This window comes from Rhinopithecus bieti, unplaced genomic scaffold (assembly GCF_001698545.2).
Source record: "Rhinopithecus bieti isolate Rb0 unplaced genomic scaffold, ASM169854v2 scaffold_3878, whole genome shotgun sequence".
Taxonomy (NCBI): domain Eukaryota; kingdom Metazoa; phylum Chordata; class Mammalia; order Primates; family Cercopithecidae; genus Rhinopithecus; species Rhinopithecus bieti.
This window is the reverse complement of record NW_016805059.1, coordinates 7,164,943-7,191,880: the sequence shown is the minus strand read 5'-3', so window position 1 is coordinate 7,191,880 and position 26,938 is coordinate 7,164,943. Positions and strand designations below refer to the sequence as shown.

General features: G+C 40.1%; 1 protein-coding gene across 8 annotated transcripts in view; it reads right to left on the bottom strand.

Annotated features, from left to right (window-relative positions):
- The window catches only part of SH3D19 (SH3 domain containing 19), a 202,374-nt gene that overhangs the window by 52,735 nt on the left and 122,701 nt on the right, over positions 1 to 26,938 (bottom strand). For 6 of the 8 annotated variants that reach the window (XM_017871132.1, XM_017871134.1, XM_017871135.1 and 3 more), the window contains 4 exons: positions 11,304 to 11,344; positions 3,083 to 3,125; positions 527 to 665; positions 238 to 397 (listed from right to left, as the gene is read on the bottom strand). The gene's annotated coding sequence lies outside the window, so the exon portion shown is untranslated. The remainder of the gene's footprint in view (positions 1 to 237; positions 398 to 526; positions 666 to 3,082; positions 3,126 to 11,303; positions 11,345 to 26,938) is intronic. The other 2 variants (XM_017871133.1, XM_017871137.1) reach the window with 1 other exon arrangement.

Sequence of the window (26,938 nt, the reverse complement as noted above, 5' to 3'; positions counted from 1 at the left end):
TACAGATAATGTTTTTGTGATATAAACTAGGGTAAGCACAAGAGATTGGGGCTGCAGTTTGTACGAATGATCTATTATAATAATCACCACGTACCCAAAAAAAGCAAGTGCACAGTGATCACACTGACTGGGCAGCACAGCTCAATGAATTATGCACAAATTGCAAATTATTTTAAAGGCTGGAAGCCTACAGATCACTTCCCTAGAGCTAGGTCAGAGTTAGGGAAGACAAATTACTTGCATTACTTTGAGGCAGATCGTTGTCTACTTCTGAAAAGTCAGTCTGAGTTGCAGAAGTAATAGTGTGCCTTGGAGTAGTAGCAGCATTATTATTATTTGTAGTATTAACTTGAACTTGGTTGATTTCTTTTATAACTTGTTCATAAGATGGTGGGAGCTGAAAAGTAAAGAATGAAGATTTTAGACATCTAAGGGCAATAGCCAAGGTGTTGACAGTCTCACTGTTCTTAGCTTCGAATTTCATTTAAAAAATAAAATGCAAAGAGATAATGTAATGTTCATTCACCTCAGCAGGAACCAGCTCATTAGGCCTCCAAGAGCCTGCTGCAGATGATGTAGGAAATCCCAATCCTGGGGGTGGGGTTCCTGGAAACCACGAGGCTGGCCTCAGCGGCTCAGCTGCCACAATGGTGATCTCTGGGCGCCTAGTGGACAGAAGCCTCAGTGAGGTTTTGCAGGATGGTAACAAGCTACTGTCTATCTGTAAATGTCCAAAGATTCATGAAAACCACCACCACCCAAAAAGTTATGAGAACTAACACAGTCACAGAAATGACCCGTCTGGCCTAGGCTGTCTCTGACAGTACACCCAGACAGGCTTCAAGGGAGCAAGTGACAATCATCCTCTATGACTTTGGCCTCAAAAAGTTAGAGCTGGACCCTGGGCACACTTGGCTCTGCCTTGGTTGATAAAAACTAAGTAAGGGCCTATACAATCTCTTCAATCCAGAGCTATCTAGCCTTAGGGCAGACATATAGCATAAGGTATGAAAGCCCACCAGTCAAATGGAATTGTTTTTCTGTTGTTATTATTATTATTATTTGAGACAGAGTCTCACTCTGTTGCCCAGGCTGGAGTGCAGTGATGTGATCTCGATCTTGTTTCCCTGCAACATTCCACCTCTCAGGTTCAAGCAATTCTTGTACCTCAGCCTCCCGAGCAGCTGGGATTACAGAAGTGCGCCACCATACATGGCTAATTTTTGTATTTTTAGTAGAGATGGAGTTCCACCATATTGGCCAGGCTGGTCTCGAACTCCTGACCTCAAGCAATCTGCCCACCTCAGCCTCCCAAAGTGCTGAGATTAGAGGCGTGAGCCACCATGCCCAGCTTGGTTTTCTGTTATTACAAAGCGCATACTCTGAAATGAAAATTACTATTTAAAAAGAATATCTTCTTCTGCCTTACTTCATCTCTGTTACAATTCACAGTTATGTTTAAGTGTTTTGGGTTTACATGTTCACTTCTAGACTTTGATATGTGTCTCTGGGTTCATGGTCAGTTTTGTATATGATTTGATGATTAATCTTTAATAGTGGGGAGCTGTAGTGATTTAGCATGGCTCCTTTTATCTTTTTCTTCATCTGATTCTACCTTCTCATGTTTAAAGTAATTAATTAATTTTGCAGAGACAGGGCCTCGCTCTGTTGCCCAGGTTGGAGTGCAGTGGCGCAATCACAGCTCACTGCAGCCTCAAGCTCCCCTCTCCTCAGCTTCCTGAGTAGCTGGGACTACAGGCACATGCCACCATGCCTGGTTAATTTTTAAAATTTTTTTGTAGAAATGAGGGCTCGCTATCTTGCCCAGGCTAGTTTCGAACTCCTGGCCTCAAACAATCCTTCCAAAGTGTTGGGATTAAAGGTGTAAGGCACTGTGCCTGGAGCATGTTTACATTTTCTCTTCAACCTGATTTCCTAACAAACACCAACTGTGTGACCCTGAACAAATCAATGAACAGTTTTGATTGGAAAACTCAAGTTTTCTCACGGGACATATATGGATAATACCTGCTCTGCCTTTCTCTAGCACTCTATGGAAAATAAAAACAAAAAAGCACTGTCATTATCAAAATTATATATTATATACACACTCATGCTACATTGTGAAACAGTAGAAGCTGATCATTGATTAAATTTGAACTGCACTCCCTAAGAACCTCTGCTTATAGCTTTTGTCTAAACAGTAAGAGTTATTAGTTAATAAATGTTAAGCATCGTATGTACATTAATTCTTATGACAACCTTGTGATGTAGGTATGATTAGCACCATTTTAAAGATGGGATAAAGGAGCTAGCGAGATTAAGCAGCTTGTCATCCAAAGTCATATGGTAGAAAGTGGTGGTCAGGATTTGAACTTGGTTCTGATTCTAAAGTCCTTGTCCTTCATTACTCTATACCATACTGTAAGAAATTTGACAGCAGGGACCATGACTTATAAAAACCTCTCTATCTGATTGAATGTCATGATGTAATGTACATAAAAAAGAATCTATCCATCCATTTAGCCATTTGTCCACTTCTCCCATTCTTTTATTTGTCCATCCATCCTTCCATCCATTCTATTGTCCATCTGTCCACTGGTCCTTCCATCTACCCAAATATTATCTCTTCTTCCTTCTCTTTTCCCTTCCTTTTTCCAAAAAGCCGTCCAGCCTTTATTCATCATGCCTATCTCCTCTTTTCCTTTCTTTATGCTTTCATTCAATTTTCTATCCTGTCATCCATCCATTTGGTTAGGCAATAAGTACTGCTATGTAGCATGAGGTACAAAGCATTTCTCTGAAGCAGTTACAATGCTTTACATGTAGCAGTTGTTTAAAAAACATTTAAAAAATCAACTTCAGTAAATAATTACACTCAACATTTTCAAGTCTGTATCACTCATTCTCTCAAGCAAAATCATCTTTCAAACTTATAAGTTAATTCAGGAGATATACCGATGAAACAGAATGTAAGAATACATTGCTTATGAAAGCAAAACATTTAACTTGCTACCTAATAACACACTTTTATTTCAGTGATTAGCCTAATATATGTCCTCCATTATAAATATAACCATACCTTCTATCTCGATGAAGTTCACTCTGAATAGAAGTCCGAGAAGCTGTTGAAGAAGGAATAAACTGGTATAGTACAAAATTAGTACATTCGGTAAGGGTTTAAATTTTTACAGATTACACAATTGGAAAAAGCTTATACTTGACATCATATAGAATGTATGAATTTTAATATCCTTAAATAAAAAAGTAAATCAAAATGATTATTTTACTGGCATAAAGTTAATTATGGTTATATATTGGAGATTGCATAATATATAGATTTCAAAAACTCCCCAAAGAACATTCTGTAGTTGTGAAAATAATTTGAAGAATGAACAGAGAAAAGAAGACACCTATTAAACATAAATTGCATGTTTGGAGCATTAAGATGATGACATGAAGTAACAATGGGCAGAAAAAATTTTAAATGTCTATTCCAATCTATATGACTATGCTTTTGTGATGTTTGTTTATAAATCTATTGTAGAATGAAACTGGTCAAATTTTCATTTTTAGTCTAACTTATCTGAAATTTTATAACCTTTAAGTTGTTTTATTATTTATTTTGAGACAGGGTCTCACTCTGTTGCTCAGGCTGGAGTGCAGTGGCATGATGTTCAGGGCTCAATGCAGCCTCAAGTTCCCAGGCTCCAGTGATCCTCCTGCCTCAGTCTCCTAAGTAGCTGGGACTACAGACACATGACACCATGCCCAGGTATTATTTTGTATGTTTTGTAGAGATGAGGTGCCGCCATGTTGCTGGTCTCAAACTCCTGGGTTCAAGCGATCCTCCTGCCTGGGCTTCCCAAAGTGCTGGGATTACAGGCATGAGCCACTATGCCCAGCCTTTTATTATTTAAATTAAGATATAATAATAAATGTAAAAGGTGTTCAAATCACTTTTATAAATGTGTTTATAGCATATATTATATATGCAGCACTGACTTTTTCCTTAAGTCTCAAACTCAAGTCCTTAAGCTTGATAGTTAAAATTTTTCCCCAAATTTTACTTCATAAAGTAAATCAAGTCTTAATCAGATAATCTGGAACATATCACATATGGGGTCGTTTTCTTTTCTTTTCTTTTTTTTTTTTTTTTTTTTTTTTTGGACGGGGCTCCGCCCTTTCACCCAGGGTGGGGGGAAGTTGCATGATCTCGGCTCACTGCAAGCTCTGCCTCCCAGGTTCATGTCATTCTCCTGCCTCAGCCTCCCGAGTAGCTGGGACTACAGGCAACTGCCACCATGCCTGGTTAATTTTTTTGTATTTTTAGTAGATATGGGGTTTCACCATGTTAGCCAGGATGGTCTTGATCTCCTGACCTTGTGATCCACCCGCCTCGGCCTCCCAAAGTGCTGGGATTACAGGTGTGAGCCACTGTGCCCGGCCCATATGGGGTCATTTTTTATGTAATAGAGACTATTACCTCTATTTTTCAAGGTACATATTCTAAAGATCTCTTTGGGGAAAAAAAATCTTCAAATACTATACTATAAAGATTTGTGCACAAAGGAAATTTGTTTCAGATATAAAATATTTTAACCATTTGCTTTCATATCTCTATAATACTCAACTTGTTCAATTCTTCCTATTTGAAAAGATTGGAAGTATAGATCTTCCTCCTCTCCTACCAACTTCTGCTTCTCTCTGAACAAGGAGGCTGTCAAAACTGGGGGAGGCAGGGGTGGAAGTTGAAGGTGGGAATGAAATTTAGGCCGGATTGGAGCCGTGACAGGTAAACCTCTGCTGGGTTGGCAAAGCAAACCTCTAACATCTGAAACCAAAACCCTGGGTCTCTACTTGGAGGATGTCCTCATATTCATACCATCAACTGGTTTGACTGACCATTCACTTTTTTTTTTTCTTTGAGACAGAGTCTTGCTCTGTCGCCCAGGCTGGAGTGCGGTGGCGCGATCTCGGCTCACTGCAAGCTCCGCCTCCCGGGTTCACACCATTCTCCTGCCTCAGCCTCCTGAGTAGCTGGGACTACAGGCGCCCGCCACTATGCCCAGCTAATTTTTCTTTGTATTTTTAGTAGAGATGGGCTTTCACCGTGTTAACGAGGATGGTCTTGATCTGCTAACCTCGTGATCTGCCCGTCTCAGCCTCCCAAAGTGCTGGGATTACAGGCGTGAGCCACAGTGCCTGGCCCATTAACATTTTTATTAGGAGCTAAAACCAAGCTGACAGGGAGGCTGGAGCTCTGCATGGTGTGTCTAATTGGTAAGAATGGTTTTATTAAGTCAGAGGCCCACTCAAGTTTGCTACAGTCACATCACCACCATCACTAACGCTGAAATCAGCAGGGATAACACTTTTGAAGACTACCTGTTATCGTCACTAACATACCTCTTCCACGGGGCATTTTTGCTGTGTACTATTCATGAGTGCTAAGGGAAAAAAAGAAGGGGTTATAGAAGAGGAAAGGAAGAGCAAAGAGTGAACCTAGTTGTCTAATCTTTAAAAGGAATTCAGGAGCATGACTGTCTTGCCATACCACTGATTACCCCTGCTATGCACACTTAAATGGAAAAGGAAAGTTGATGATCCACAGTTTCAGAGAGTAAAGAAATATTGCTGCAAAGATTTGTCTGTGCAGACCAGGATATCCACATACATAACCAATTGAAAAACCAGCTGGTAGGTTTTTTTCTTTTTTGAGACAAGGTCTCACTCTGTCACCCAGGCTGGAGTGCAGTGGCGCAATATTGGCTCATTGCAGCCTCGACTTCCCTGGCTCAAGCAATCTTCCTTCCTCAGCCCCCCTGAGTAGCTGGGACTACAGGCATGCACCACTACACCTGGCTACTTTTTGTATTTTTTGTAGAAACGGGGTTTTGCTATGTTGTCCAGGCTGGTCTTGACTTCCTGACCTCAAGTGATCCGCCCACCCCAATTGGCCTCCTAAAGTGCTAGGATTACAGGCATGAGCCACTGTGCCTGGCCTGTCTGCAGTTTTTAACAACAGTTTTAAAAAATCTAAAAACTATTCTGCAAAATCAGTTTGCTACTTCAATAAGTATTGATTTTAAAGTATGGATAGTACTTAAAAGGTAATTCAGTAGTCGATTTACATTGTTTCAAATCAGCAATTTTAACTTGATTCTGCTGGTTCACACCAGAGGTCATTCGTAGCAGGCCCCCTGGCAGCAGAGTGGCACTGCTGCTGCAGAACACAGAGGGGTCTTGCAGTCATACTTACAGATCTCCTTCTGCACATCCTTTGAGAATCACTGCTTTCCTCTCTCCCTCTCTGATTTTTTTCACATGCACTCATCTATGAAATCTTTCTTTTCTCTCTTGATCCTTCTGGAAAAACTGACACCTTCTGTCAGTGCTGAACAAGATTAATAGCTACAAACACTTTCAGTTTTTACCGCAGATTTTCATGTGTTGTCTTATGCTCTTTCTGCTAATTTCTCAACTACCCGGTTATATATCTCATTTTCACTTCCCCAGATTAAACAAATTTGCTGTAGTTGCCCAGGAAAATTGAATTTGCCAGAGTGCCCATATAGACAAGCATGTCCCATTTTACCTTTCTGCCACAAGCTGCTAGTCTTGTACGTTTTGGGTTAATGCCACAGAATAAAGGCAGTATTTTCAGTAAAAGTTATCCTATCATTTCACAGAATTATTTTCAAACTTTTCTTTTTTTTTTTGAAATGGGGTCTCACTCTGTCGCCCACACTGGAGTGCAGTGGTGCAACCTCGGCTCACTGGAACCTTCACCTTCCAGATTCAAGCGATTCTCCTGCCTCATCCTCCCTAGTAGCTGGGATTACAGGTGTCCACTACCGCGCTGGGTTCATTTTGCATTTTNTCTCAACTACCCGGTTATATATCTCATTTTCACTTCCCCAGATTAAACAAATTTGCTGTAGTTGCCCAGGAAAATTGAATTTGCCAGAGTGCCCATATAGACAAGCATGTCCCATTTTACCTTTCTGCCACAAGCTGCTAGTCTTGTACGTTTTGGGTTAATGCCACAGAATAAAGGCAGTATTTTCAGTAAAAGTTATCCTATCATTTCACAGAATTATTTTCAAACTTTTCTTTTTTTTTTTGAAATGGGGTCTCACTCTGTCGCCCACACTGGAGTGCAGTGGTGCAACCTCGGCTCACTGGAACCTTCACCTTCCAGATTCAAGCGATTCTCCTGCCTCATCCTCCCTAGTAGCTGGGATTACAGGTGTCCACTACCGCGCTGGGTTCATTTTTGCATTTTTAGTAGAGATGGAGTTTCACCATGTTGGCCAGACTGGTCTCAAATTCCTGACCTCAGGTGATCCGGCCGCCTCAGCCTCCCAAAGTGCTAGGATTATAGGTATGAGCCACTGTGCTCGGCATATTGTCAAACTTTTCTAGTTCAAGTGGTTAAATTCTAAACACAAAATATATTCATGTTAGAGTTGAGATGTAGATGTGCGGTATCACCACCAATAAAGAATCTTCTCGAATTCCAGCAGGATCTCAAGCCTGGAAAGGCCCTCAGCGATCAACCTACTCAAATTTCACAGAGGAGGAGACTGAGATACAGAGGGGTTAAATGAATTATCCCAGGTCCAACAGCCCTTTAGGAGCAAGGCTAGGAGCGGTTTGTTTCTTGAAGCAGTTTAACTCTATGTGGAGCCAGGAGAGGGGGATGCTAGCTAGTCTTGATCTAAATAATTCAAAATTATCAATTAAATGATATCAGAAGAAATAAACACATAGAAAGATTATTAATTATACATACCCTTGCCATAGAACTATGAATGAATGATCAATGAACTATGAATGAAAGATCAATGAAAATCACAATAATATAAGAAACTTACTGACTACATTTGTTTGGGACAGGGTATGAGAGTTAGATGCATTTGACATGATAACAAGAACGTCTGTAGAGTGGAAAGCTGAATGGCCTTGAAGTCAGGAAGCCAGGTTCATATCTCAGCTCTACCTTGTGAAGCCATTTAACCTTTCTGAGACTCAGTTTCACTACCACATGTAAAATGGGTCAACACCTACCATGCAGAGTGCTATTCTATAATGTATGGAAACAGTGCCTGACTTATGGTAGGTAAGCAATATTAACCAAGTCTGAATTTCAGAAAATAATTTTCTCTTAAAAAGTTAATGAAAGGAAGAACGTAAAATTCTAGATGTATCCAATTAGGATACATCAAAACACTTTACCAAAAATATTCAGGACTCATAAGAATACATGCAAAGAAAAGGACCCCAGTGCTTGACTGGAACCAGAATGATTATGAAATAAGTTGAACTACAACCAATTAAGGAATATCACTTTAAAATGGGATAAAGTCTTTCTGCTTGCCAGGGTTAGATGACTGAGTACGGGATAGTAACATATACATTTTAATGGGCTGGCTGAGATAAAAATTATTTACAGCTTTTTCTTATAGAATAGGCAAAAAGAAGAAAACAAAAGGAAAAGGCACAATTGTTCCTCATTCTGTATTTATATGTTATCATGACGCAAGGATCTGTTTGGCCTTCCTGCCTAAACATCAGGAATACAAGTTTACTTTAGTGTTTACAAAGTGACTGACAGAAGAATTAAAAGACAACTGAGTTAAAAACCAAAAAACACCAGCTACTTCAAAGCAAGGGTTTTCCCTTTGTTTCACATCCTCCTTCCTCTCTCTGCTAGGGCCCTGTTTCATCGTTTTCTCTTCTTTCATGGCTCCAGTCTGATCCCTCCACTGACTGTTTCCCCGCTGCCTACAAATGTCTTCATGCTTCCTCATCCTAAACATGGTCAGATCTCCTCTTTCCTTAATTCTGCCTCCTTCTCAAACTACAGCCCATATCTTTCCTGTTCACCACCAAATTTCATAAAAGAGTAGGCTACCCTAGCCGTCCCAACTTCCACATATTCTGTTCATGGTTGAAACTGAAGTGTGGCTTCCAACTTCAATATTTACTGAAAATGCTCTCTCATGGGTCTGCACTGACCTCCTAAGCGCCAGACACAAGAACCTGTTCTCAGCACCTTTTGCTTGGCCTGGCTGTAGTATTAAGAGCTACTGGTGATTAGCCTGTTCCTTTTAAAATCACCTTTGACCTCTAAAACACAGCTGTCTCTTGTTATTTATGTATGTATGTATTTATTTATTTATTTACTCTGACCATCTCTTTTCAGCTTTTATTGCCCATGTCTTAGCTGCGCCTTGCACAGCATAGGGGTCTCTAGGTGAGCAAGATCCATCTTGGGGATCCATGGGAAGTCAGGCACAGGTTGTGATTCCCTAACAAAAAAGTCCTGAAATCCAAGGGAGTTAAGCTAAGAAGCCAGGGAACAAAGGCAGGAGCCCACAGATATGACTCAGTGAAAGGAGGCCTTTCACAGCAGCGCTGGGGTCATTGGGTCATGCATTTTTGCCTTACGCCCCTTGAAGGCATAGCTTGTCCTCAGATGTCAGTGTCTCCAAGATTCTATCCCTTCTCATCTTTCTTATCCTGTGTACTTTCTCCCTACATGTTTGGCTACTTCCAGGATTTTGCTTATATCCGTGATTACTCTAAGTTATATCTCCAGCCAATAAATTCTTACCTAAGTTCTAGACCCTAATTTTGTATTTAAATTATCTCTCTGCCTGTCATCGCCTACCACCCCCAACCCAAGGGTTACAAGGCATGAAAGGCTATCAGTAATTTTTCATTTTTATATCTGAATTCTTTTCATCCTATACCATAGCATTCCACATATTTATAGTTCACCAATAAAGCAAAAAAACAGAGTGGGGAAACATGGCATATTTTTCTGTATTGTCACCTTGTAAAATTTTCACTGGAATTGTTCAAATGCATATTCTTCATGACCTGTGAATATCCTAAATTAATAGTAAATATTACAAATTATGGACCGGGCATGGTGGCTCACGCCTGTAATCCTAGCACTTTGGGGGGCCAAGGTGGACAAATCACTTGAGGTCAGGAGACCAGCCTGACCAATGTGGTGAAACCCCATCTCTACTAAAAATACAAAAATTAGCCGGGCATGGTGGTGGATGCCTGTAATCCCAGCTACTCAAGAGGCTGAGGCAGGAGAATTGCTTGAGCCTAGGAGGTAGAGGTTGCAGTGAGCCGAGATCATGCCACTGCAGGCCAGCCTGGGTGACAGTGAGAGACTCTGTCTCGGGGGAAGAAAAAAAAAAAAACCAAGTTATGCTTCTAAAAATAGGGCACATTCTCCTCAGGGCAGTAACCTCAGCCCAAATAATGTGAAGAACATCTAAAATCCTATCTTTATCCTTTTCTAACACAGGCAATCCATGTTCTATTTTTAAAGAGACCTTTCCAGAGACTTTTATTTAAAAAAGTGTTAAAATACCACACTAATAGCAAGTTTTGAAGTTTTAACCAAGAGATAAGGACAGAAAATAGAAATGTTCCTTTCTGATGGGAATTCTACTCTTAGCACTTCTATCTTGATGTGGTAGTATAAGCCCGTCTTTATAGGCACTTACACAGTTAAAAAATAAATTTTGAAGAGTACCTGTAGAAACAAATGAACCACAAGGATTAATATTTCTTTTTTCTTTTCTTCTCTTTTTTTTTTTTTTTTTTGTTTTTTTTGAGACAGTTTCGCTCTTGTTGCCCAGGCTGTGAGTGCAGTGGCGCGATCTTGGCTCACTGCAACCTCCGCCTCCTGGATGCAAGTGATTCTCCTGCCTCAGCCTCCCGAGTAGCTGGGATTACAGGCATGTGCCACCACGTCCAGCTAATTTTTGTATTTTCAGTAGACAGGGTTTCACCATGTTGGTTGGGATGGTCTTGAACTCCTGACCTCAGGTGATCCACCTGCCTTGGCCCCCAAAATGGTGCTGGGATTACAGGCGTGAGCCACCGCACCCAGCCAGGGTTTAATATTTCTTAAACCTGTAAGATATCTCTAACTCTAGAAGATAGTTACATAAAATTTATATTAGATCACAGAAACTAGATAGGCAAATTAAAAAAATTAAAAAACAGATTTATACTATCACATTTGGGATTAAGAAAAAAAAAACCCAGCTTTGTTCTGTAAGAGAAAAACACAGTTCTGAGAAACTGGCTTATCAATAAATGTAAGCTGAAAAGTAGCTGTTTGTCTGAAATGCTTTAATACTTCTTAGGAGAAGCTACTCTTGGGTACTTTGTAGATTTGTCAAATACAATCACCTGCTGGAAATCTAAATCATCACTTAAAATTATTACAGAGGAAAATACAGAGAAGGAAAAAACAAACTTACATCTCTTGATTACCGCTCTAATGGATGACAAGGGTCCTTGGCTAGAAAAAGAAAGAAAACTTATTATACATTCATTAATCCTTTTGAGAAGAGTCATTCATAAGGCCGAGTCATTTCTGGGATTCAATATGGTGCCAAGCCACAAGCTTGATACATTCTTTACTGGCCTATCCTCTTTACAAATCAAAAATTAAGGAAATTTTAAAAATTACCTTTAATTTGTTTTATGGGAAATATATTTGCGGTGTAAGTAAAATTTTGCCTTAAAATTGCTTTCGTAGCTGCTTACGTATCTTCCAGTGAAAACCTGGATACCACTCGTAATTCGACAGCATTACATCGTGCTCAAAATGACGTTATTCCCTATAGCTCTTTTGTGTTTGACACTGAAATTCCTGTCTTCACATACCACATCAAAGTACATTATCTACATAGTCAATTTGACCTAAGGACCAACAGCATTTCTTCTTAAGATCAGAATTTAAAACATCACCACCTAAAAATAAAATAATCTTGTGAGACGTTCCCCTCTCCCTCCCAGACTCCCTGTCTCTCTCTCCCGCTTCTTTCTCTCGCTTTCTCCCCTCCTATGCAACACCCTGCTTCCTCTCTTGCTCTTCTGCCTTTCACCATGGGATGACATGGTAACAAGAAGACCCTCTCCAGATACCAGCCTCTCAATCTTGGAATTCCCAGCCTCCATACCCATGAGCCAATACATTTCTGTTCATTATAAATTACCCATTTTGTGGTATTATAGAAACACAAAATTGACTAAAACAACACTATTGTGCTATACAAGGGGAAAGATTAAGCTCTAGGAGGTCTCTGACGCCATAAAGAGAGGACTGTAATATAAAGATACAACTGTTTACAGTAATACTGATTTTTAAAAGAGTGCTTGAAGGCTTTCTATAAAACAGCTACTTGAAAAAAAGGATTGGTATAAGGTACAGGTGGAATGTCCCTCATCCAAAATGCTTGGAACCAGAATTATTCAGGATTTATTTTTATTTTGGAATATTTGCATTATATACTTACCAGTTAAGTATCCCTAATCCAAAAATCTGAAATCTGAAATGATCTAATGAGCATTTCCTTTGAACATTATGTTACTGCTCAAAAAATTTCAAATTTTGAAGCATTCTGGATTTTGGATTAGGGATACTCAATCTGTAATACAGAAGGGGTAACAGCCCTCTTAGTGAATACATCACAATCTCCTTGCTCACTACCACTGATTTGGCAGGGATAATATTATGAATTTAAAACATCCTTTGTTTCTTTTGTTGAGAAGGAAGATGTACTGATATGGATGGAACATGGAAGGTGTTATAGGTTGAACATATCCTCCCTCAAAAAGAAATGTTGGTGTCCTTACCGGTAGGACTTCAGAATGTGATCTTATTTGAAAACAGAGTCATTACAGATGTAAATAGTTAAGATAAGGTCATACTGGAGTTGGATGGGCCCCAATCCAACTTAACTGGTTCCTCAGAAGATGGTCATCTGAAGAGCCAAACCAAGGTACATCAAAGACTGTACCTTATGCTGGTCAACCTCCATAAGCTAATATGCAAGGAAGAATTCACCTATGAGTTTCAGAGGGGGGCATAGCCCTGCTGACACCTGATTTCAGACTTCAAGCTTCCAAGACTGTGAGATGGAGTCTCGCTCTGTCGTCCAGGCTGGAGTGCGGTGGCACAATCTCGGCTCACTGTAAGCTCCACCTCCTGGGTTCACATCATTCTCCTGCCTCAGCCTCCCGAGTAGCTGGGACTACAGGTGCCCGCCACCACGCCTGGCTAATTTTTTGTATTTTTAGTAGAGACAGGGTTTCACCGGGTTAGCCAGAATGGTCTCGATCTCCTGACCTCGTGATCTGCCTGCCTTGGCCTCCTGAAGTGCTGGGATTACAGGCATGAGCCACTGCGCCCGGCCTAAAGGCATTCAGTTTTATAAGGGAAGCAGAGCATAAAAGTTTGGCAAATTTGCAGCCTGACAATGTGATAAAAGAGAAAATCCCATTTTCTGAGGAGAAATTCGAACCGGCTGCAGAAATTTGCATAAGTAACAAAGAGTCAAATGTTAATCCCCAAGACACTATGGAGAGAATGTCTCCAGGGCATGTCACAGGTCTTCATGGAGCTCCTGTCATCATAGGCCCTGAGACCTAGGAGAAAAAAATGGTTTCATGGGCTGGGCCCAGGGTCCCTCTGCTGTGTGCAGTCTAGGGACTTGGTGCCCTGCCTCTCAGCTACTCCAGCTGTGGCTGAAAGGGGCCAACATAGAGCTTGGACTGTGGCTTCAGAGGGTGCAAGCCCCAAGCCTTGGCAGCTTCCATGTGGTGTTGAGCGTGCAAGTGCACAGAAGTCAAGAATTGAGTTTGGGAACCTCCACTTAGATTTCAGGGGATTTATGGAAACACCTGGATGTCCAGGCAGAAGTTTGCTGCAGGGGTGGGGCTCTCAAGGAGAACCTATGGTAGGGCAGCGCAGAAGGGAAATGTGGGGTCAGAGTCCAACACAGAGTCCCTACTAGGGCACTGCCTAGTGGAGTTGGGAGAAGAGGGCCACCATCCTCCAGATCCCAGAACAGTAGATCCACTGACAGCTTGCACTGTGCTCCTGGAAAAGCTGCAGACACTCAATGCCAGCCATGAAAACAGCTGGGAGGGAGGCGATACCCTGCAAAGCCACAGGGGTGGAGCTGCCCAAAACCATGGGAACACACTTCTTGCATCAGCATGACTTAGATGTGAGTCAAAGGAGATAATTTTGGAGCTTCAAGATCATTTTGGAGCTTTAACATTTGACCTGCCCCACTGGATTTCAGACTTGCATGGGGCTTGTAGCCCCTTTGCTTTGGCCAATTTCTCCCATTTGGAATGACTGTATTTACCCAATGCCTGTACCCACATTGTATCTAGGAAGTAACTAACTTGCTTTTGATTTTACAGGCTCATAGGTGGAAGGGACATGCCGTGTCTCAGATGAGACACTGGACTGTGGACTTCTGAGTTAATACTGAAATGAATTAAGACTTTGGGGGACTCTTATGAAGGCATGATTGGTTTTAAAATGTGAGGACATGACATTTGGGAGGGGCCAGGGGTGACATGATATGGTTTGGCTGTGTCCCCACCCAAATCTCATCTTGAATTTTAACTGTCACAATTCCCATGTGTCATGGGAGGAACTTGGTGGGAGGTGATTGAATTATGGGGGTGGGTCTTTCCTGTACTGTTCTCGTGATAGTGAACAAGCCTGGAAGATCTGCTGGTTTTAAAAAGAGGTGTTCTCCTGCACAAGGCACATAAGTAGAAAGCATGATATATCCACTGGGGCAGTACAACTGTTGGAAGAGTAGGGAATCTGTTCTTATTTATTTATTTATTTTTTGAGACACAGTCTCGCTCTGTCACCCAAGCTGGAGTGCAGTGGTGCGATCTCGGCTCACTGCAAGCTCTGCCTCCTGGGTTCATGCCATTCTCCTGCCTCAGTCTCCCCAGCAGCTAGGACTACAGGCACCCGCCACCACGCCCGGCTTATTTTTTTGTATTTTTAGTAGAGACGGGTTTTCACCATTTTAGCCAGGATGGTCTTGATCTCCTGACCTCACGATCCGCACACCTCGGCCTCCCAAAGTGCTGGGATTACAGGCGTGAGCCATCACGCCTGGCAAGTGTACAGAATATGTAGTCAGTTAGAGGTGTTTTCTTATTTGTGTGAGCTGGCCAATTTACTTACTTGCTGGAATTGTTTCCTTATCTGTAATATGAGGATACTAATGCCTATCTTTTGGCTTGTTGCTAAGACTGAATAAGAAAACTCTGTGAAATATATATCACAGTACTGGGCACATATTAGAGTCTCAAGATATGTTAAATTTCCTACCCTATTTTCCAATATAAACATTTCTGTGGTTCACAATATATATGGCTGAAATTTTTGGGACTATCCTGCCATCACCAGTGAGTTAACCTATAGTTATTATAACCCTACCTTATACATTTAAATGATTTGCATTTCTGCAGAATTATTATTTACCATTTACAATCATTCTGAGTTTCACAACACATACTTCTCATATACCCAATCTCCTATGAAGCCAAAGCAGCAACAAAACCAAGAGAACAAAACAAACCTACAAGCTTTTGTGAACACTATATTTTCCCCATTGAAAACACAGACCTCTGTTCCTTTAGGTCATCCTTCTCAGGATGTTTCCCAGAAAATGGGCATGCTGATCAAGTAGCTATGTATATTTAGTTTCATATTTAACTCTATTAAAAAAGAAATTCCGGCCGGGCGCGGTGGCTCAAGCCTGTAATCCCAGCACTTTGGGAGGCCGAGACGGGCGGATCACGAGGTCAGGAGATCAAGACCATCCTGGCTAACACTGTGAAACCCCGTCTCTACTAAAAAATACAAAAAACTAGCCGGGCGAGGTGGCGGGCGCCTGTAGTCCCAGCTACTCGGGAGGCTGAGGCAGGAGAATGGCATAAACCGAGGAGCCGGAGCTTGCAGTGAGCTGAGGTCCGGCCACTGCACTCCAGCCCGAGCGACAGAGCGAGACTCCGTCTCAAAAAAAACAAAAACAAAAAAAAAAGAAATTCCACAAAAAAGTTCAAAGATCTTGGAAAAGACTTTCAATTATGTTATTTATAACTACAGCCAGTTTAAAAATCAGAATACGTTGCCCCGTCCTTCTCAATTCTTCTTCTTTTTGTTTTTAATCACACATTCCTGTCTTGACTCTCTAATTAGGCTGCAAGCTTCTCAAGGAGAAAGAATGTATCACGTAACATGTGCCCACTACTGGACTAATGTGAACTCAACTCTGCTCACAGAGAGAAAGAAATATTATAATTTAAATAGTACTAGTTATTCCACCTATAATCAACTTAATAAGCAAATCCCCAGGGATAATTTTGCTGCTGGTTTTGTTTTGTTGGACTCAATTGCCAGTTACATCTCACTATATGCATGTCTTATCAAAAGTGTTTGGTTTAATGTTTAAAGTAGTTTTTTTTTTTGTTGTTTTTTGTTTTTTAAATACAAAATGTCATCTTGATGAGCATTTGGTGTTAACTAAAGAATAGCATTCCTAATGGAAAACTGGCCAGGTTGAACTTATTTAGAAATGGTGCAGTAGACTTCACCAAGGCACTTAAATTGGCAATAAATCTTGTACTTTTAGTATCAATTAACAGAATTTTGGAAGTAATTCTGCAATTTGGTTTTCTCATTGTACACTTTCTTTAGAACCTGTCTCTTCATAAGTTAAGACTCTGGCAGTTCCCAAGCAACAAGCAGCACAAACTCTTCACTGGTATACTGCTAAATTTCAAACCATGTGTAATATACAGTAACATACAGTGATGTTAATCAGATGGAACTTGTCTGAGTGGGTTATGTTACATGACGTGGAACAGATACAACTTGGTTTGGGAAGAGGTATGGTGCATGTCAACCCAGCACCTAAGAAATGTGGCATTTACGGCAACATATGAGCACAGAATCTAACCCTTTCAAATGTGAACACAGAAAGGTTAAGAACTGTGGGTCTGATGTATAACTGTGTTCAATGAACACCTGTTGAATGAACCAAGGAATTAATAACCAGAATAAACCTTTTCTGGGGTTATATCTTTCCTCCACAGTCAACCTAAGTGATCTATAGAAAGAGTTTATACAGAAAACCTAAAAAGACAAAAAGGGCTAAAATCTAATCCTCTCTTTTCTAGATGTGTAGCAGTATAGTAGGATTAACTTTTTTTTTTTTTTTTTTTTTGTCGCTCAGCTCTGTCACCCAGGCTGGAGTGCAGTGGCATGATCTCGGCTTACTGCAACCTCTGCCTCCTGGGTTTCAGTGATTCTCCTGCCTCAGCCTCCCAAGTAGCTTGGATTACAAGCGCCCACCACCACGCCTGGCTAATTTTTTTGTATTTTTAGTAGACACAGGGTTTCACCATGTTGGCCAGGCTGGTCTTACACTCCTAACCTCAAGTGATCCACCCACCATGGCCTCCCAAAGTGCTGGGATTACAGGCATGAGCCACCACCCCCAGCCAGTAGGATTAATTTTTATGATTAGGAGTTATTTGTTGGTAAAAGGCATAAAAAGGATAGCACAGGTCTAAAGAGGTGTCTATTAAATGCCAGGAGAAAAATAAGAGATAAAATATAGACACATATATGGTAGTTTCAGTTTGAAGCATCCACAACATCTACAGATTGATTTTTCAAACTTTTGTCTTTTTCAATTCTCTCGCCTCTGTCTCCCGAGTAGCTGGGATTACAGGCACCTGCCACAACACCCAGCTAATTTTTTGTCAATTTAGTAGAGATGGGGTTTCACTATGTTGGCCAGGCTGGTCTCGAACTCCTGACCTCAGGTGATCCGCCTACCTCAGCCTCCCAAAATGCTGGGATCACAGGCATGAGCCACTGTGCCCGGCTAAACTTCTGTCTTATTAGCTGATGATTTCTTTATTTTTCATCAAACGATTAATGTGCATTTAACTGTTAAGAGTTAACTTTAATTTTCAGCTGGGCATGGAGGCTCACACCTTTAATCCCAGCACTTTGGGAGGGTGAAGCGGGTGGATCACCTCACGGCAGGAGTTTGAGACCAGCCTAGCCAATGCGGTGAAACTAAAAATACAAAAATTAGCCAGGCGTGGTGGCACATGCCTCTAATCCCAGCTACCTGGGAGGCTGAGGCATGAGAATCACTTGAACCTGGGAGGTGGAGGTTGCAGTGAGCCAAGATTGTGCACTGCACTCCAGCCTGGGCGACAGAGGAAGATTGTCTTAAAAAAAAAAAAAAAAAAACAGGCCAGGCACGGCGGTGGCTCACGCCTATAATCCCTATAATCCCAGCACTTTGGGAGGCCGAGGTGGGCGGATCATGAGGTCAGGAGATCAAGACCATCCTGGCTAACACGGTGAAATTCCATCTCTATTAAAAAAAAAAAATTAGCCAGGCATGGTGGCGGGTGCCTGTAGTCCCAGCTACTAGCGAGGCTGAGGCAGAAGAATGGCATGAACCCTGCGGGCGGAGCTTGCAGTGAGCCCAGATCACCCCACTGCACTCCAGCCTGGGCGACAGAGTGAGACTCTGTCTCAAAAAAACAGAAAAGAAAAGAAAAAAAGAGTTAATCTTAATTTTCAACCAAGAAACCTAATGCCTATGCTATTCCGGGCATTGTGCTGGGCACCAAAGAAAGAAGATTAACTAGGACATGGAGCCTGTCCATTGGTGCTCGTGGTCTAGTGAGAAGCCTGTAGATAAGAAAAGAGCTTATGATTTGAATTTCTGTTTTTCTTAAAATTAGAACATTTATATATTTTTTTAATCTTTTATCAGAGAGGTATTTTTACATATTAGTTCCTCTACTAATTATAGAATATAATCTCCTTCTCAGGCCATATACATGTTGGAATGATGTTGCACATAAATCCTAAATTAAAAAAATAATTACAGCAAATTTTAAAAAATTGAGGCAATTTAAGAAGTCCTCTTGACATGCCCAGATTCAGTGCCATAAAATACTTGAGATCATATGTAAAGAAAAGTTTCTGAAAACAACTGACTCATCCAGTTACACCCTACTCCCTGCTTAACAATGACTTTAAAATATGTGAAGAGAAGTTCTTAAGAAAAAAGAATTTTCTCAAACCTGTCATCCTGGTTTCAAAAACTATATATATGCAAAGGGGTGACACATCCCTTCGGACGCTTCCTTAGAACGTTCGGGGAAAACCTAGTATAAGCTGCTGCCACAGACAGACTGGCAGGGGAACACTGTCTCGCAAGAGAAAGTAGGACACAGGAAGCTGGGTGGAAATTCAAACAGGAATCATTTGGTCATATCAAAAAAGGAACGTCAAAGGCAGATGTTTTCTACATCACAGTCCATATTTAGAGTCTTAACATCTATACGTACAATAAGAAACAAATCTGGGCAACATAGTGAGACCCCTATCTCTACAAAAAAAAAAAAAATTAACTGGATGTGGTGGTGCGTGCCTACCCGTAGTCCCAGTTACTTGGGAGGCTGAGGCAGGGGGAAGGCTTGAGCCTGGGAATTCGAGGCTGCAGTGGGCCAGGATGGCACCACCACAGCCCAGCCTGGGCAACAGAGAAAGATCCTGTCTCAAAAACAAACAAACAAAACATAAAACACAAAGTAAAAGCCCTCTGTCCAGGGACGAAAAAATTCTCAGGGAGAAAAGGGAAGGAGAAAAGATACTAGCTTATCACTACCTAGAAAAATCTGCTATTTATAGTATTAGTTTTTTTAAAATTAAACATATACTGAATACTCCAATATGTTGGTTCTCATCAGAACATAAAATCTATTTTTCTTGATGGGACTTAATTAAATTAAAAAGCTTCTGCACAGCAAAAGAAATAATCAGCAGAGTAGATAACCCACAGAGTGGGAGAAACTCTTCACCATCTATACATCCAGCAAAGGACTAATATCCAGAATTTACAAGGAACTCAAACAAGTCAGTAAGTAAAAAACAAACAATCCCATCAAAAAGTTGGCTAAGGGCATGAATAGACAATTCTCAAAGGAAGATATACAAATGGCCAACAAACATATGAAAAATGGCCAACGACATTAATTATCAGGGAAATACAAATCAAAACCACAATGTGATACTCCCTTACTCTGCAAGAATGGCCATAATCAAAAAATCAAAAAACAATAATAGATGTTGGCATGGATGCAATGAAAAGGGAACACTTTGACACTGCTAGTGGGAGTGTAAACTAGTACAGCCACTATGGAAAACAGTGTGGAGATTCCTTAAAGAACTAGAAGTAGAACTACCATTTGATCCAGCAATCCCACTCCTGGGTATCTACCTAGGTATCGCGCACTGCACTCCAGCCTGGGTGACAGAGTGAGACGATCTCAAAAAAAAAAGAAAAAAAAGAGAAAGAGTTAACCCTAATTTTCAACCAAGAAATCTAATGCCTATGCTATTCTGGGCATTGTGCTGGGCACCTTAGGGTAAAATAAGTCATTATACCAAAAAGATACTTGCACATGCATGTTTATAGCAGCACAATTCACCACGCCCAGCCTTCTAATTTACTTTGAATTCGTCAGAAGGGATAGTTGCATGGCCTGGGTGTCTAATATCTACTGATGATGTGGCAATCAAAATCAGCACGAAAATTCAAATGTTCCAAAAGCAGTTAATATTTGGAACTAGGTTAGCAACAAATGTCACAAACAAAGGGGTGTGTGCATGCATGTGACCATTTGGGAAGATGCCTTAACCTTAACATGTGATATTTTCAAATGAGAGCATATTCATCTCAATTAACCAGTGCAATATTCTGTAAAAAATAAAACCCTACTATTAATTCTAAAACATATGAAAAATCAGTGTGTTTAGAAGGCAGAAGGGAAAGAAAAAAGGTGAGAACCATGATTTTGTTTCTCTCCATTCTTTACGAGATTATAGAGAAGCACTGTAAGGAGAATAGTGTCATTGTAAAATGTAAAAACAGCCATATTTTAAGCCATATGAAAATGATCAAAACATTAATTGAAAGACATTTCTAAAAACTTAAAATTAGGTCAGTTTGAAGCAAGCTAGTGAAATAGTGACGCAGAACTTTTTTAAAAAGCAAAATTTAAATGTTATTAATTAAAAATGTATTAATATTTAAATGTTGTTGACACTGTAAGATTTTTCACATGTATTAACTTAAAAAAAAACAAAATGTATCTCAGGCCAAAGGTGCAGGTGGCTCACCCGGTAATCTCAGCACTTTGGGAGCCGAGGGCGTGGATCACAAGTTAGCAGATTGAGACCATCCTGGGCTAACAAGGTGAAACCTCATCCTACTAAAAATACAAAAAATGAGCCAGGCCTGGCCACAGCCTTAGTCCCAGCTACTCGGGACTGAGGCAGAAGAATCACTTGAACCCAAGAGGTGGAGTACAGGGACTGAGATCATCCAACACTTATCCGCCTGCGTGACAGACCAAGACTCTGTCTCAAAAAATAGTTATATTAAACATATTATATTAAATATATTATATATTATATAATAAATATATATTTCTTATATATGTATTATATATTATCTGTATATATTATATATATTATCTGTATTATATGATTAGTATATAGTATAGTTATCTTTTCAAAGTGTGAATGCCCTAGTCACCCATTTCTTAGTTTGTATCACTTGATCAAAGGTTTTAGGTTAGCTAAGCCTTCCTTTGACCTTTTAGAGGCTCCTACATCATTACATTTCTAGCTTTTCACCAAATATCTAGTGATGTCTAAGCCAAAATAAAATACGCTCAATCAATGGTTGAGAAAATAATGAAGCAACAAATATATACATAACAGCAAAACTTAATGTAAATTCATAAAATGCATAAATTATTTAATTACCAATAAAACAAACACATTTTAAACACTTATTTAATTGAGTCTTTCAAAAATAGGCAGCTCTTAAGGAGTTACTGTTATAAAGCTGAAGGCTTTAACCAAGAATATAAACGCAACGTGGAAACAGCTGAACTCATTCTTAACAATCAAAGATTTGTTCTCCTCTGGAAATTGCAACAGAAACTTCAGCAGTGGGTAGGCACAAAACCTTTACTCTAAATATTCAACAATTTCTCCATGACACAAGCAGGGCTAGCAGCCTTCCCACCAGCTAATATCTCTCTTTTTTTTTTGCAAAGTCACTGGAGAACTTTCCCATTAGATACCAAGAACATATTTGGTAGCCCAAGGACATTAAAGTGATTTAAAATTATAAATACCAATAGTTACATGAAATTACCCAAAAGATACAGTAAACTTCTAGATTTGGGAGCTCACAAATAAGTATGTTTTAGGATATTATTAATATATGATGTATCTGAGGATACCATCATTTAAGGGGAATGACTGACTATAGACACTGAGTCTGAGTACATCTGTCCCCAAACAAGCAGTTCTCTTTTCAGGATATTTAAAAAGATTCACAGAGAGGAAATGTGCCTTTTATCAGCCTCAGTTTAAAGAAGCAGACAGGAGAAACACAAGAAGGTACAGCAGAGAATGTAGTACAGAATGGCAAGTATCGAGTTCAGCAGAACAAAGGATGGGGCACAATATTGTGGGTGGACAGAGCAAGGTTCCAGATATTCTCAAAGTAAGGACTCTGCCTGAGAAATGATAAAGTTCATTTGGCAGCATACTTTGAAATAACTGGCCTGCTGCACAGGGGGGCAGATGCTGTCCCATCCCCATTCATTCCCTCTTCTTTCCTGCCACACTGGAAGCATTTCATTCAGCTATTCTCATCTAGCCTCCCCTTGTGACCAGCTCCATCCACTGTGAAATGGCCTGAAGTGCAGACTGTGCCAAAGCAAAAGAGTATGCATGACCAAATGACACCGGAATCCATGTCTACAAGGTAGATAAACAAGTCCCCAAACTACGAAATAGCATAATCCCAATATTATATGTAAAATCTTACTTTAAAAAATATATATCTCTTTTGCTGTGGTCTGAATGTTTGTGTACCCATCAAATTCATATATTGAAATCCTAACCCCCAAGGTTTTGGTACTAGGAGATGTGACCTTTGGAAGGTGATTAGGTCACAAGGGTAGAGCCCTCATGAATGGGATTAATGTTCTCATAAAAGAGGCCCCAGAGAGATCCCTTGCCCTTTCTGCCATAAGAGGAAACAGTAAGAAGATACTGTCTATGAACCAGACTGCAAGACCTCATTAGACAGGGTGGGAGTCTGCTGGTGTCTTATCTTGAACTTCCCAGCCTCCAGAAGTCTGGATTTTTTTGTCATTTATACTAACACATACATACATACACACACACACACACACACACACACACGTACACACACACCCCACACGCATACTTGTATAATTACATTTATACAAAAAAAGTGAGAATGCATCTACCCAGTGATGTGCTGGAGCCAGCTCATACTGGCTCATGTGAGCTGACAATTGAATTTTCAGAAATTTTGCAAGCCAGTTGTTAAATATAACCATTATGAAAAATTAAGTTATATAAACTTATAATTAAAACAAAGCTAATATTAAAGGTTCATCATTTCCTAACTATTTTCTTAAACTTTACTACTGTTAATGATGTGCTACTGTGCATCTCGTCCCAATCCATCACCAGCGGTATCATATTGGTAGCTTTAAATTGGCCATGGTGGTAATATTTATACCACAAAACTGGCAAATTAGGGCCTAATTTATCATTTTATTGACTGTCTAAACTTAAGAAAGTGACAAAGAAAATGTTAGTAATAATGCATGTTCAACCTAAAAGCATGTTATATGTGGCGCTGTTACATTATGACAAGAACAAAAAAACTGAGGAAACATTCTTCCAGTATTTGAAAATTATCATCTGAAACAGAAAAGAGGTTGCTCATGCAATTGACAAATGAATAGAAACTCTGACTTATATTTTGGTTTTGGTTTTTGTTGACACATATTTTGTTTCACGTTTATCTTACTCATTAATATAAACAAACATATCAAGCAACATTCATACTGGAATTACACTCAGACAGCGAGTTGCTCACATTTATCACCATACCACTGCACCGGCCCCAGATGTTAACAATAGTTGATTCTAAGAGGTAGAGAATTAGGAATGATTTGTCATCTACCTGTGTCTCTGAATTTTTCAAGCTTTATAATTACTTTAATAATTTGTATGCTATTTTTAAAAATTGCTATAGCAAAAAGCAAAGCAAAATAAATTCACTGGTTCATGTCAAATTCATGACCTCTAAATAATGAAGATTATAGCCAAACCACCAGCCAATCAATCACTTTATGGAAATAGCAGGCTGAGTTCAAAGTCACATGTAGATGTCATTATAGGGCTGAAAATTCCCCAGAATCCTGATGTGAATAACAAAAGTGAATTAGAGCATGCACACAACTTCAAATCTCTGTATTTCCCATACCCCTACTGCTCTAACATACAATAAAAATACAGGGCATTAATAATCCAATTAAATCCATATAAACATTTAGAATTTTAAAAGCATTAATTTAGATATTATTTCCCAAGTGTTTTCTATGTTCCAGCAATTTTCCTAGGTGCTGAGAACAAAAGTAAAACAAGATGAGTCCCTCTATTCAAAGAGATTACACTTAAGTACAGAAGACAGAGAAGTAAACAATTTTTTTTAAACAGGTAATTTTAATACAGATTAGAAAATGTGGAACCACCTAGGAATATCTGGAGTCTTTAAAAAATAGTATCACAAATATAGAACTAACCATGAATGCCAATTTCAATGAAATACAATTAAAGGAGAGGGTAAAGTATAATCAAACTTTAAAAAATTATAAAATAGGCCGGGCATGGTGGCTCATGCCTATAATCTCAGCACTTTGGGAGGCCGAGGCAGGAGGATCACCTGAGGTCAGGAGTTCCTGACCAGCCTGGGCCAACATGGCAAAATCCCGTCTCTACCAAAAATACAAAAATCAGCTGGGTGTGGTGGCGGCCACCTGTAATCCCAGCTAATGGGGAGGCTGAGACGAGATTCGCTTGAACCCGGGAGGCAGAGGTTACAGCAAGCCGAGACTGCCCCATTGCACTCCAGCCTGGGCTATAAGAGCAAAACTCCAACTCAAACAAAACAAAACAAAACAAAAGATAATAAGGCTGGGCGTTGTGGTTCATGCCTGTAATCCCAGCACTTTGGGAGGCCGAGGTGGGTGGATAATGAGGTCAGGAGATCGAGACCATCCTGACTAACACAGTGAAACCCCATCTCTACTAAAAATACAAAAAATTAGTGGGGTGTGGTGGTGGGCGCCCGTAGTCCTAGCTACTCGGGAAGCTGAAGCAGGAGCATTGCTTGAACCCAGGAGGCGGAGGTTGCTGTGAGCCACCTCACAGTGACACTGCACTCTAGCCTAGGTGACAGAGCAAGACTCCATCTCAAAATAATAATAATAATAATAATAAAATAGATTCTTAGTGGCAAGACTATGCATACATGAATAGTAACATCTGCTTCTCTGTAGCAGCCAAAGCCAGAGTTGCTCCTCAAACTCCCAGCTAGTCCAGTGCTGGCATTTTTAGAATTGATGTGGCACTACAGTCCAGTACTAATTCCAACTTTTAGTTGTACTAAAGATGATCCTCCTCACACCTGTAACCAATGTCTATGTCACCATAAGAATGTCTATAAGATATGCCAACTGTCTCTTATGTCATGTCTCTTGTGTCATGTTGGAAAAATTCCTAATGATAGAAATCAACCGAAATGAAGGTGTGAATGGATAGATGGAGGGACAGGTAGGTAGGCAGACAGACAGACTTCTTTTTAACAACCTTACTTTCAAAACACAAGATACAGTCGTTAGTAATTTCCACTACCTTTAGGTTCCATCTATTTAGGTAGCAAGTATTTATGTTTTATTAATGGAGTAACAGAGCATGAGGGCCCTTCTAAACACCCAAAACTAGTGTGATAAAGTTGTACATTTTGATTCCAGACAAATACTCTGACCATTAAAACCGGGGCTTCAATTTTCCCAGAAGAGATTATACAACTGTTTCGGTCTAAGTTGAACTATGTCAGAGGCTATTTGGAATTCTGCCTAAAATTTCAAGAATGTTGGGGGGTTGAAGGGGGAGAGGAGATGGAGACAAATGAGTAAAGAGAAACGTGACTGTTGGTGGTGGGGTTAGGATCTAAGACTCACTTCCAAGCTTTACTCCTAATCCCACCTCATTCCCACAGGCCACAGCCCTAACACCAAAGGTCTGAAAAAGACAGGTAGAATTCCCATGACAGGACCTCGAGCGATCGCAGTGTCGGTGCCACTGGCCCTGTCATCACCACCAGCCCTTTTCCAGGAAGAGTCAGCTGATGCAGAACAATCCTTGGCAGTGGGGATCAGGGCTACTGGATGACTTCAGCAGCCTGAGAAGACAAACGGTGTGAAGATCACCAATGCACAGATCCTAACCAGAAAGATTTTCTTTAGCTTATTTATTTTTGCAAGTAGCTTCAAAAAGGAATAAACTTCTAGAGGTCCTCAGATTCTCTGTTGTTTTTATTTCATGTGAAAATGTTTCCTCTCCACTCAGTTCAGGAAACATTCACCGATCGCTGATAACCTCATGGTGTCGGACCACGGCTGGAGATACAAAGATGAACCACTGCCCTCAGGTGGGGATGCGAGCCCCATCAACTTATAATGGTCATTTGTGCTCTAGATAAAAGTATGCCAAGGAACTGTCTTTGCTTTGTTTTTGACCCTGAGGCATCAAAATGTTTCAAATAATAATTTTAATCCCAGTTTTAAAATTTTAACACCAAGACTTTGTACTTGTATTCCCTTCTAATTCTATCCTGCTGTTAGAGATGTCTGTTTTCAAACTAGGACTTTCTATAAGAATAATGACCTTTCTCTTACTGAAATAATTCAGCCTTGATCATTTTATTTTATATTATTTGGGGAAACAGAATAAAAGCTTGTCACCATGCTAATACTAAATTGCTGCAATTTATTTCATCGTAGTAATTTTGTGTGTATGTTTTGGGGAGGATATTTTAAAATAAACTTTTAATTGTAAATT